We start from the raw sequence: 9,075 nt of genomic DNA on the forward strand, positions 1-9,075 counted from the left end.
CTTTGGTGATGGCTTTCTGCAGTCTTGAAGCCAGAGAAATGGGACTAGAAATAAGGCACAGGATTGAACAGTGAGGCTTTCACTAAAATTTACAGTAGCAATTGTTAAAACTATTTTTTTCATCTTTTTTTCTTACAGCTACACTGTAATGAGACTAAACATGGGGGACTGCTGATCAAGAGCCACAAATCTGAGAAAACTATTGAGAGTATCTCAAACAATAAGTGAGTTAAAATTGCATGATCATCTACACTGACACAAATACAAGCATGAGGTCAGGGTCTTACCTAAAATCAAATCTTTACACTGCTTTGAATATTGAGATAATTGTTCTAGATTGCTCACAGGTACATAGAAAACAGGCACCTTACAGAACACTGGCTGACAAGAGAGATGTAAGACAGTTCCAGTGTTTGAGGCTGAAATGAAAAAGGAATCCAATATTGCAAGTGAAAAGGTTTGGTTGCGCAAATAACGTGTGTAAGGCATGGAGAAATGAGAGTAGCAGAGAACCCAAGTAACTCCCTGCCAGGCAGGGAGGCCTGAGAAGAGTGGAGTTTTACACAAACACATGAGGGTGAAAAGAATACTAAAAGGAAAATGGATGAGGTAGGGATTTGTGCTAGGCTCGTTTCTTATGCAGGTGTTCGCATTTATGTGAGAGTAAGGAAAACTGCAGATGATGTGAAAGTAAGGAAAACTGCAGATGATGTGAAAATATAAGTAACTGCCCTGGAGGAAATGGAAAATAAGAGACAAAGGCTGTAAAGGATAACAACATGGGCACAGAATAACAGCATGAGATTCAGGGTAAAAATATATAAACTAACTCATTGAGGCAGAGGAAATGATGGAAATAATCTGAACAAAGGAAGAATCATACAGAGCAGCTATGCTGAAAGATAAAAAACGTGTAAAGATGGGAGTACAGAGCCAGTGAAATGAGTCTGCAGTGTGACGTGGTAGCTTGGAAGATGACATTAGTTCTGGATTTCAGATGTAAAAACACAAGTTTGGAGTCTAAACTCTACCTGTAGGAAGGTCTGCTGCCAGTTTCCAAGCACAGCATCAGGTGAAGATGCCCTGCTAAGGTTCAGCTCTCCTGAAAGAAAAATACCATGCTGCAAGTTGAAATATCAATAATACAAGGCAATTTGGGAGTCATTGAAATTAGTTCAAGAAGGATCCAGATGTGGGTCAAAGTATGTTTGGATCAGAGTTTAGCTGAGGTATTTTGGCACCTGTCAGGCTTCAGCCAAACTCCTGTTTGCATATTGAAAAGTGATGCAGATTGGATTGAGGCACATTGCTCAGGAAGTTATGGGCTGAAACTTGGAGAAAATTAATCTGAAGCTGATCTGGAAATCTGGGTCTTCCTTGGTTGTCAGACTGGGGATTTCCCTAGAAACCTTCTAACAACATTTTCACCAGCTTAGATACAGCACTAGCACAACTGTAGCATAAAGAAAAATGTTTCAAAGGCAAGGAGATGGATTAGATGACCCACTAGGCATTTTCCATCTTTAACTTGTGATGACTTTATGAAAGCACTTTGTCAGCCCTTCACTAACTACTGTGTACTTAGGTCTGATCTGTCTTGTCAGACTATGGTTTGGGAAGTTAGATTTCGCTATAAATTCCAATCTGAGCCTCTCTGAAATCTAAAAATAGAATAGTTGAGAATGTACAGGCTGAATTATGGATCAAATGTGTCACTGCTGAAACCAAGGACAAAATGTGTGACATTAAACTGATGTAAAAGAAAAACTACTTGACTATTTCTGTACTCACAGAGTGCATTTTTCATACACAGAGCTCTGTGAAGACGTTAGCTAATTAATCATCACAGGATGTCAGGGGATCATTACTCACACCTCCATTTTTTAGATGAAAGAGAAGGTTTAGAGAATCTTTCCATGTTACAACTGGAGTCAGGAATATGAATATCTTGCCCATTGCCCCATGCTGAAGTCTCCAGTCCATACTGCCACCTAATGCCTGTCTAATACATGCGAGAAAATGCAGCAGGTGCTTTGAAAAACAAATTAACTAGACATTTTCAAACTATTCACAATGCTTAATAGTTGAAAAAATATATGATACATAGACTGATTTCAGGAAGGGAAAAGCAGGAGAATGTGTGATTTGAGGTTGTGGTAATTGCACGTAGGAGCATTGTTTCCTTCTGTGAGAGGCTGCAGGCAGCCCTCCTGTGCTGGTTTGGTACAAATGTGACTCCTAGCAGCACAATGCACTGCTCAGGTTCCCCCTAGCCTTTCTGAACATTACTAATGTGTCACCCTGGTTGGGGTAAGCAGTGCTTGAGAGGAGTTTCCTCATCACTTAGGGGCTTGAGGATTGATATTCCCCACCATTGCTGAGGCAAGCATTGGCATATGAGGCTCCATCCTTCTGGTAGAGGGGGAAACTAGGCCAGCCTGTGAATTGCAAGTCTTCTCAGAGACCTCAGGAGCCCAGGAACCCCAAGCCGTCATTTGTGATTACAGCAGCTGCTTTGCCCTACATACTGATGAGGCCACAAACTTGTCATGGGACCACAAGACCAAATTGCTGCTCCCTCCATAGTGGTAACTTCTATCGCATCATCAGTCACAATTTCATCAGTTTTCAGATCTGCCACAAACAGTTACGGGAGCTATTATTCACAGATTCAGCCACAGCACGATAATATTCATAGCTACACAGGCCTCTGTGTGCTGCCCCTGGATTGTTTGCAGCTGCTGAAGCAGACAGACACATCCTGATGTACCTGCGCTCGGGACTAGCTAAGGAAACATGCTTGTAACTACAGCATGCAATTAGCCATTGCCCAGAGGCAGCATAAAGCAATTCTACCTCTTTTCTAAAAAAATTGTCCAACAGTTAGAAAATTCCATTAACAGTAATATTTGCGTGGTCTTGCTACTCACTGAGCAATTTTCCTGTAACTATTAGGGTTTTTTTAAAGTACTAGTTTAATAAATCCTGGTATTTTATTGTCCTGACAGTGCTAACAGCATTGCTACTGGAAGAAAATAATAAGGGAAAATGAACTGATTTTTTCATCTTGTTGTCATTGTTATGGAGGTGAAAGTCTCTTTTGCTGTGGTTGAATAACCTTTAAATAGGGGTGGGGGGGAAATCAGGCCTATACAAGCACTCTGTGTTTTCATATGCAACATGCTGAATGTAGGGGATTGCTGACAAGCAAAGGAAGCTTTCATAGTGAAAGCCAAGCTTTTACCATTGGAGAATATTTCTAATTGTCTTTCTGACCATCATTCAGAAATCCCTTATTAATGTAAGGAGTGACTTGTCCAAAACTACAAATCTATGTATAGAAACACATTTCTATGCCTTTGAGAATTTGGAGATTACACATTTTGGTTTTGCCCTAATTCAAGTGGAAAAAACAATTTGAGTCCCTCATGTCAGCACTTGAAGGCATCTTTACTCTTGACTAATGTTGTCTGCATAGCAAACATTGCTAGAGCCTTCAGTCCTAGAAGTATACAAAATTTTTGCCTGCCAGAGATCTGTATGCCAGGCAGACTAGCTTACCTGGCATCTTTTCCCCAGGGAAGAGAGCTGCCAAGTGGCTGGGAAGTGGGACAGGCAAGAAACCTGCTGAAGAGATCTTGTTTGTTTTCTTTCTTTCTTTCTAAATTTCACTGGTACAGATATATTTGCAAAGCATTTCAGGTTCAGTTAATTCAGTAACTTGTAGTGAAAAAATAATTTTCTCTGTTCTGCCTTCCTGCAGTGGTTCTAATCTCACCAGAAGATGGCTAAAATTACTGAATATTAACTCTCATTAGAAAATGTCAAAGAGAAAAATTCTTAGCCTAATTTTTAAAAGGTAATGACTGCAAACTCTCCCTCTGAAGTGCACATTCTTAAAGAAATTAGGTTATTTTCCTGTTTCAGTATCTTCCAAAATAGACCAAATTCAGCTTGGGAGGAAGTAATTGTATTTATTGCAGGAGAATTCAGGTTTCTGGGAGGTCAGTGTTTTTTTCCCAGGAAAGCTTGTATTATTATTATTATAATTATTATTATTGTTGTTGTTGTTGTTGTTGTTGTTGCTGCTGCTGCTGCTGCAGGTCAGTGGGTTTTTTTCCAGGAAATCTTGTATCATTATTGTTGTTGTTGTCATTGTTGTTATTTTCCTTAATTCTGTATGGCAGTCCCACCATGCTGTGTAATGCAAAAGTACTTAAGAAAAAATATCCCCTGCCTCAAAGAAGGTATATCCTAAGCAGACAAGAGCAAAGCAAGGAAAGGAATGGAAAGGAGATGAGGGAAATTGAAGTTCTTGCATAGAATCATGGGTATAGGCCTTATCATTTCTTATCGGTCATCTAACTTTCCCCCACTGCCACTTGAGTTTAAAAAGCAAATGTTTTTGATGGCACCCACCCACATCTCAGAGTGGCACAGTAAAGGAGACAGTGTGTCAGCACTCTGTGTCAGGTTTCCAAGTGCATTCCCAAGCAGCCAATTAAAGCAGACAAGATAGGTACCAAAGGAAAAAATAAATATTCGTCAGCTGCCACCTCATTATGGAATCCAAGTGCTTGTCTCCTGTCAGGATCACTGAAAGGTTTTTGCAAATGCATAAAGTGCATAAATTGTGTCTGTGAGATTGCAGCTACCATTGCTCCTAGGGAAGCACTGTGCACCTTGCTAGCTTGCTCTCTAGGTGTAATAATTAAAGCCACAAGTAAGGATTGTGCAAAATTCAGAGATACTAAATCTAGAACATGGGTTCTTACAATATTAAAGGTGCTGCTGCTCTCCACATTTCTTGGCAGACATCCTCCTTTACCAACTGTTTCCATTCAGCTTTTACTAGATATTGGATGGGCTGAATTCAAAAAGAAGCAAAATCCTGGTTTTGCCTAAGAGCACAGACACAATTTCTTGCCTGCACAATCAGATAGATTTAGTAGTCACCCAGATGCTGAGACTTAGGTATGTTAAAAACCACATAATTCTCCCTCAGAAGAATAATATCCTATGCCTAGCCATCAGACTTCAACTTAAATTATTTATTAGGGATCGTCCATAATTAGCATAAGGACACATGCTAGGCTTTATCACCAAAGTTATGTGGATAATGTATTTGTATAATAGAAGTACTACACTTTTTTGTTGTTGTTGCTGTTGCTAAAACCAGTACATAACAGCGTTATCTGTACTGAAATAGGGACTTCTCCCCACTGAGAAGATGATGGGACAGAGGACATCTTGGACTGCGATTTCTACCTTTAATTGCTATTGTTTTGTTCTAAGAGGCAGGTTAGAAAGGATATGTATTTCCAAGTCTGATAAAAGAAGCTGATTTCAAAGGGTTGATCTTTTTCTTCTTAGTGGTGTTGCTGTAAATAAATTACCTGGGAGTGCAAAGATAACACATACAGAAAATAGATTAGAAATGTTACCAGAATACCTTAAAGAAATTAAAATTTTAAAAAAGCATTTCAGCAACACACTGATTGTCCCTTACAGAGTCACACAGAACAGTTAGTGCACAGTGCAAAGTACAGGAGTAGGGAGGGCTTACCACAGTGACCAGCTTCCATCGAGTAATAAAATCTAACGACTGAAGGTGGCTGCCTCAACTTCACCTTTGATAAGCTTTGATAATGTCAGTAAAGTCTCTTACTAAACTTCAAGTTTCTCAGGTTATTTTAGGAGACAATAGAAGGGAAAATCTTGCCATTGTAAGTTGTTGGTTTAAATATAATCCCAGTTGCTAGTGACCATCACTGTGTGACAGCTGCTTGGTGATACAAATGTCCAGATCCCAGAGATCACCATAACTGGCTTTGCTTGCATTTGCAAGGAAGGGTTGTAGCTGATTTCCACTTCTGGAGGCCAATATGATCATGCACACGGCTTTTGATATTTCTTATCTGGAGGCTCTCAAAGACACCTTAGTGCCTCGCTGAAGGGGAATTGCTGGTGCAATAGAAAAGCATGTTTTCCCACACACTCTTTTAACTCTGACTCCTTATAACCATAACCTTTACAGACTGAGTATCCCAAAATAATGAAGTAGGAATAGAAGACTATCTAAACTCTGTCAGTTCCCAGGTGTTTTCAGGTCGCTTTTAAAAGCCTGGCACCTTCAGCAGCAAACCCCTGTTCCGTAAAATCTGAGCTGCTGTTTTTCAGTCAGAGCTGAGAGAATTGTTGGTATCCAAGCTGCACAGGAGAACACCTTATTACTCTGCTTGTCAACTGCAATGCTGAGATCATTGCCTGCATGCTTCAGTGCACATCTCACAAATTATAGCTGTACCTGTATGCAGGTTCAATTATGTACGTTCGTGTACAGGGGAGCTGAGCCATTTCAGTGCTGGCTCTGGCAGTATCTATTCCCAGCACTCTGACGTGGAAAGAAAGAGTAAAAGGACTCACAAGAGAAAGCAGAACAGCCAGAAAGGAAACCTACAGTAAATGTAGTCAGTGCCTCCCACTGTATTATCTACAGCACAGGCTGAAAGATCCAGGTTAGTACCAGGGGCCTGAGACGTGCACAGGCAAATGGGAAAGCAGAACAGGAGTGCCAGTGGCATCATGAGGAACTCAGGCCAGACCTATAAGGCCAGAGAGAAGTTGGTAACAGAAGCAACGAGCTTGAAGTTGGTCTTTAATCATCTGTTTGTTGGGTTTTTTTCCTTTTTCCCACTCCCCAAATCAAATGGAACAATAAATTAATATTTCTCTAGTTTTCTGGTAACTGAGGCCTTTAATTTTACTCTTGAGCTGAAAAAAGCAATTAAAAAAAACCTTTTCAGAATGAAAATTTGAACCTTTAGGTTTCAAAGGCATTGAGATGAAATTTTGGCTTATCCTAAAATATGTTATCAGGGGCAGAGAGGAGCATGGGATCCAACCTAATTCAGCTGAATGCATGTGAGCACACCTGAGACTGAATTCTTTATTATACTTAACTGCATTTGCTAACAAAATTTAATCGGGACTTGTTCTTTTCTTTTTTGTTTAATAATTAGAGTTTATGGTACAATTGTGCTCATGCTGTGGCCTGGGTAGTTACCACATGTCTATGCCTGCTATAATGTTATTTCTAATAAATTTGCACTCTTTTCCATTTTTTATTTCTTACTATTTAAATGAAAATTGTTTCTGATCTGAAATACTTCTGGATGATGAAGAAAAGGTGTTATAAAAATGATATATTGCATGTTTGAAGATTCGATTTCAGTAGGTACACATGGGTTTGGACAAATTAAACAAATCTTGTCAGAAGATCCCTGAAATATTTTTATCTAGGCTGTGAGAGATGCTTATAATCTATAGAGCAGGATTTGCCCTTAAAATGTTTTCCGCAGTTAAGGTCCTTATGCCACTTGTATTTATGAATTATTTGAATAAAGGAGATATCAACCAGTTCCTTAACATCTGACTTAGGTATTTGTCAGTATTTGTCAGCCAGGCTCTGAAAATGTGAACACAGTGAAGAAACAGATGTTGGAGTAAGAAGGTGATTGTTACAGCCAGCAGGAGGACAGGGGCTACAGATGTGCTATAGAAGTCTGAATCCTACATTTTCATCATCACAGTCCTCTGTACTTTGACTCAGTCTTCCCTGCAGCTTGAGCTACAGCACAGCTTTTTGTAGAGGGTTTGTCCTGTTAGAAAAGAAGGGCGGTGACTTTCCAGGCTGGAACTGCAGGCCTTTGGAAAGGCAGGAGGAAAACTGTCCTTAGTTTCAGCTGTCAAAAATGAAAAGCCTGTCTATGCCAGTCATGATATATGTAGGTATATACAGTGCTGAATTATCTCTGATCCTACTTCATTTCAGTGTTACAAACAGGTTACAATATACAAAATGCTATTTTGTTGTGCATTACATTGCATTTTACAAAATACCTAGGAGATATTTTACATTGAAGGCTAATGTTGTTTACCTTTAATAAGGTATATGGTAAAGTAAGTTGCATAGTTGTTTAAAACACAGGCATAGAAAAGCAATTTACTTTTTCATTAAGTATTTCTATACACAAAACCAGTGGTGACAAAGATGAATGAATATAATTTTTTAACACTCTCCCGAGAATAATTCCCCTTTTACTTCAGTTTCCTTTCTCACCTCTCTTCATAGATCTCAGTAGTTTTTGTCCCTGGTATTTGTCTTCTAGTTCAGAGCATGGCTTCCCTGCAGAGAAAACACAGGTGACAAGAGTTTTGCCATTGATTTTAAAAGGGACTTGATTTGACTCGAGATCGACTTCCTGGCCATCACAACAGAAGAGTAAAGTCTGAAACACAAAGTCTGGGAGCTTTTATGGAAATCCAGGGCTTTATTCTAAGTGCATTCAGGTGTAGCATTTCACAGGAAATTTCCAAAGGCTAAACCAGATGATAAAAATCAAAAGTACAGTCTCACAGCCAGTCTGACCACTTTGCCTGTGACCGAAAATGATGAGGATCTCCTTTGAGCAGTGCTGATCCCAACAAGTGCACCAGGCCTTTGAGGTTAAAGGTATCCCATGTGAAAGCCAGTCATTAATATCACTGGAGTTATAGCAAGGATGTATTTATGCCAATGTGCTTAGAAAAATCTGTGGTGTAGAAGTACAAAATGCCAAGCGCAATTGAAAGGTTTTGGGGCATGTGTGTGCAGATGGGTAGAAAGATGTGATTTCTTTCTGCTCTGCTTGGTATTTGTTTTTTATTCAATTAAATTTTTGGAGTAGCAATTTATTCTATGCAGTGTGTAGTGCTGTTTGTCATCTTTATTCCCTCAACTATTCCAAAATCGAGGTTTACTGGTTTTGGGTGAATTGAGAGGTGACAAGTTTCAGGTCAATAGATCAGGAAATTAAATTAAACTGGAAAGCCTGTAGAAGTAAACCACCAGGAAAAACTCCTAAAGGAGTGCTATTATCAGAGGATTTAAGAACAAATATGGAAAAAATTTGCCATTTATCTGAGCAAAACAGTGACTGTGACCTACATAAGCTGTGAACAGGACAAGATATGTTTGTCTAGACACCAACCACGGTACGGACACATACAGCACTTTCTTCAGGGCTCCCGAGG

The 9,075-nt window shown here is 39.5% G+C and overlaps 1 long non-coding RNA gene across 1 annotated transcript; it reads right to left on the reverse strand.

The window, feature by feature from the left end:
- Positions 1 to 4,168: 4,168 nt before the first annotated feature.
- On the reverse strand, positions 4,169 to 5,294 carry LOC108642675. The gene is made up of 3 exons (XR_001922695.1): positions 5,269 to 5,294; positions 4,776 to 4,867; positions 4,169 to 4,197 (listed from the first exon to the last, which is right to left on the reverse strand). It is a non-coding gene; the product is annotated as an uncharacterized LOC108642675 (long non-coding RNA).
- Positions 5,295 to 9,075: the final 3,781 nt, after the last annotated feature.

This window comes from Manacus vitellinus, unplaced genomic scaffold (assembly GCF_001715985.3).
Source record: "Manacus vitellinus isolate BGI_N305 unplaced genomic scaffold, ASM171598v3 scaffold_0_pilon, whole genome shotgun sequence".
Lineage (NCBI taxonomy): Eukaryota > Metazoa > Chordata > Aves > Passeriformes > Pipridae > Manacus > Manacus vitellinus.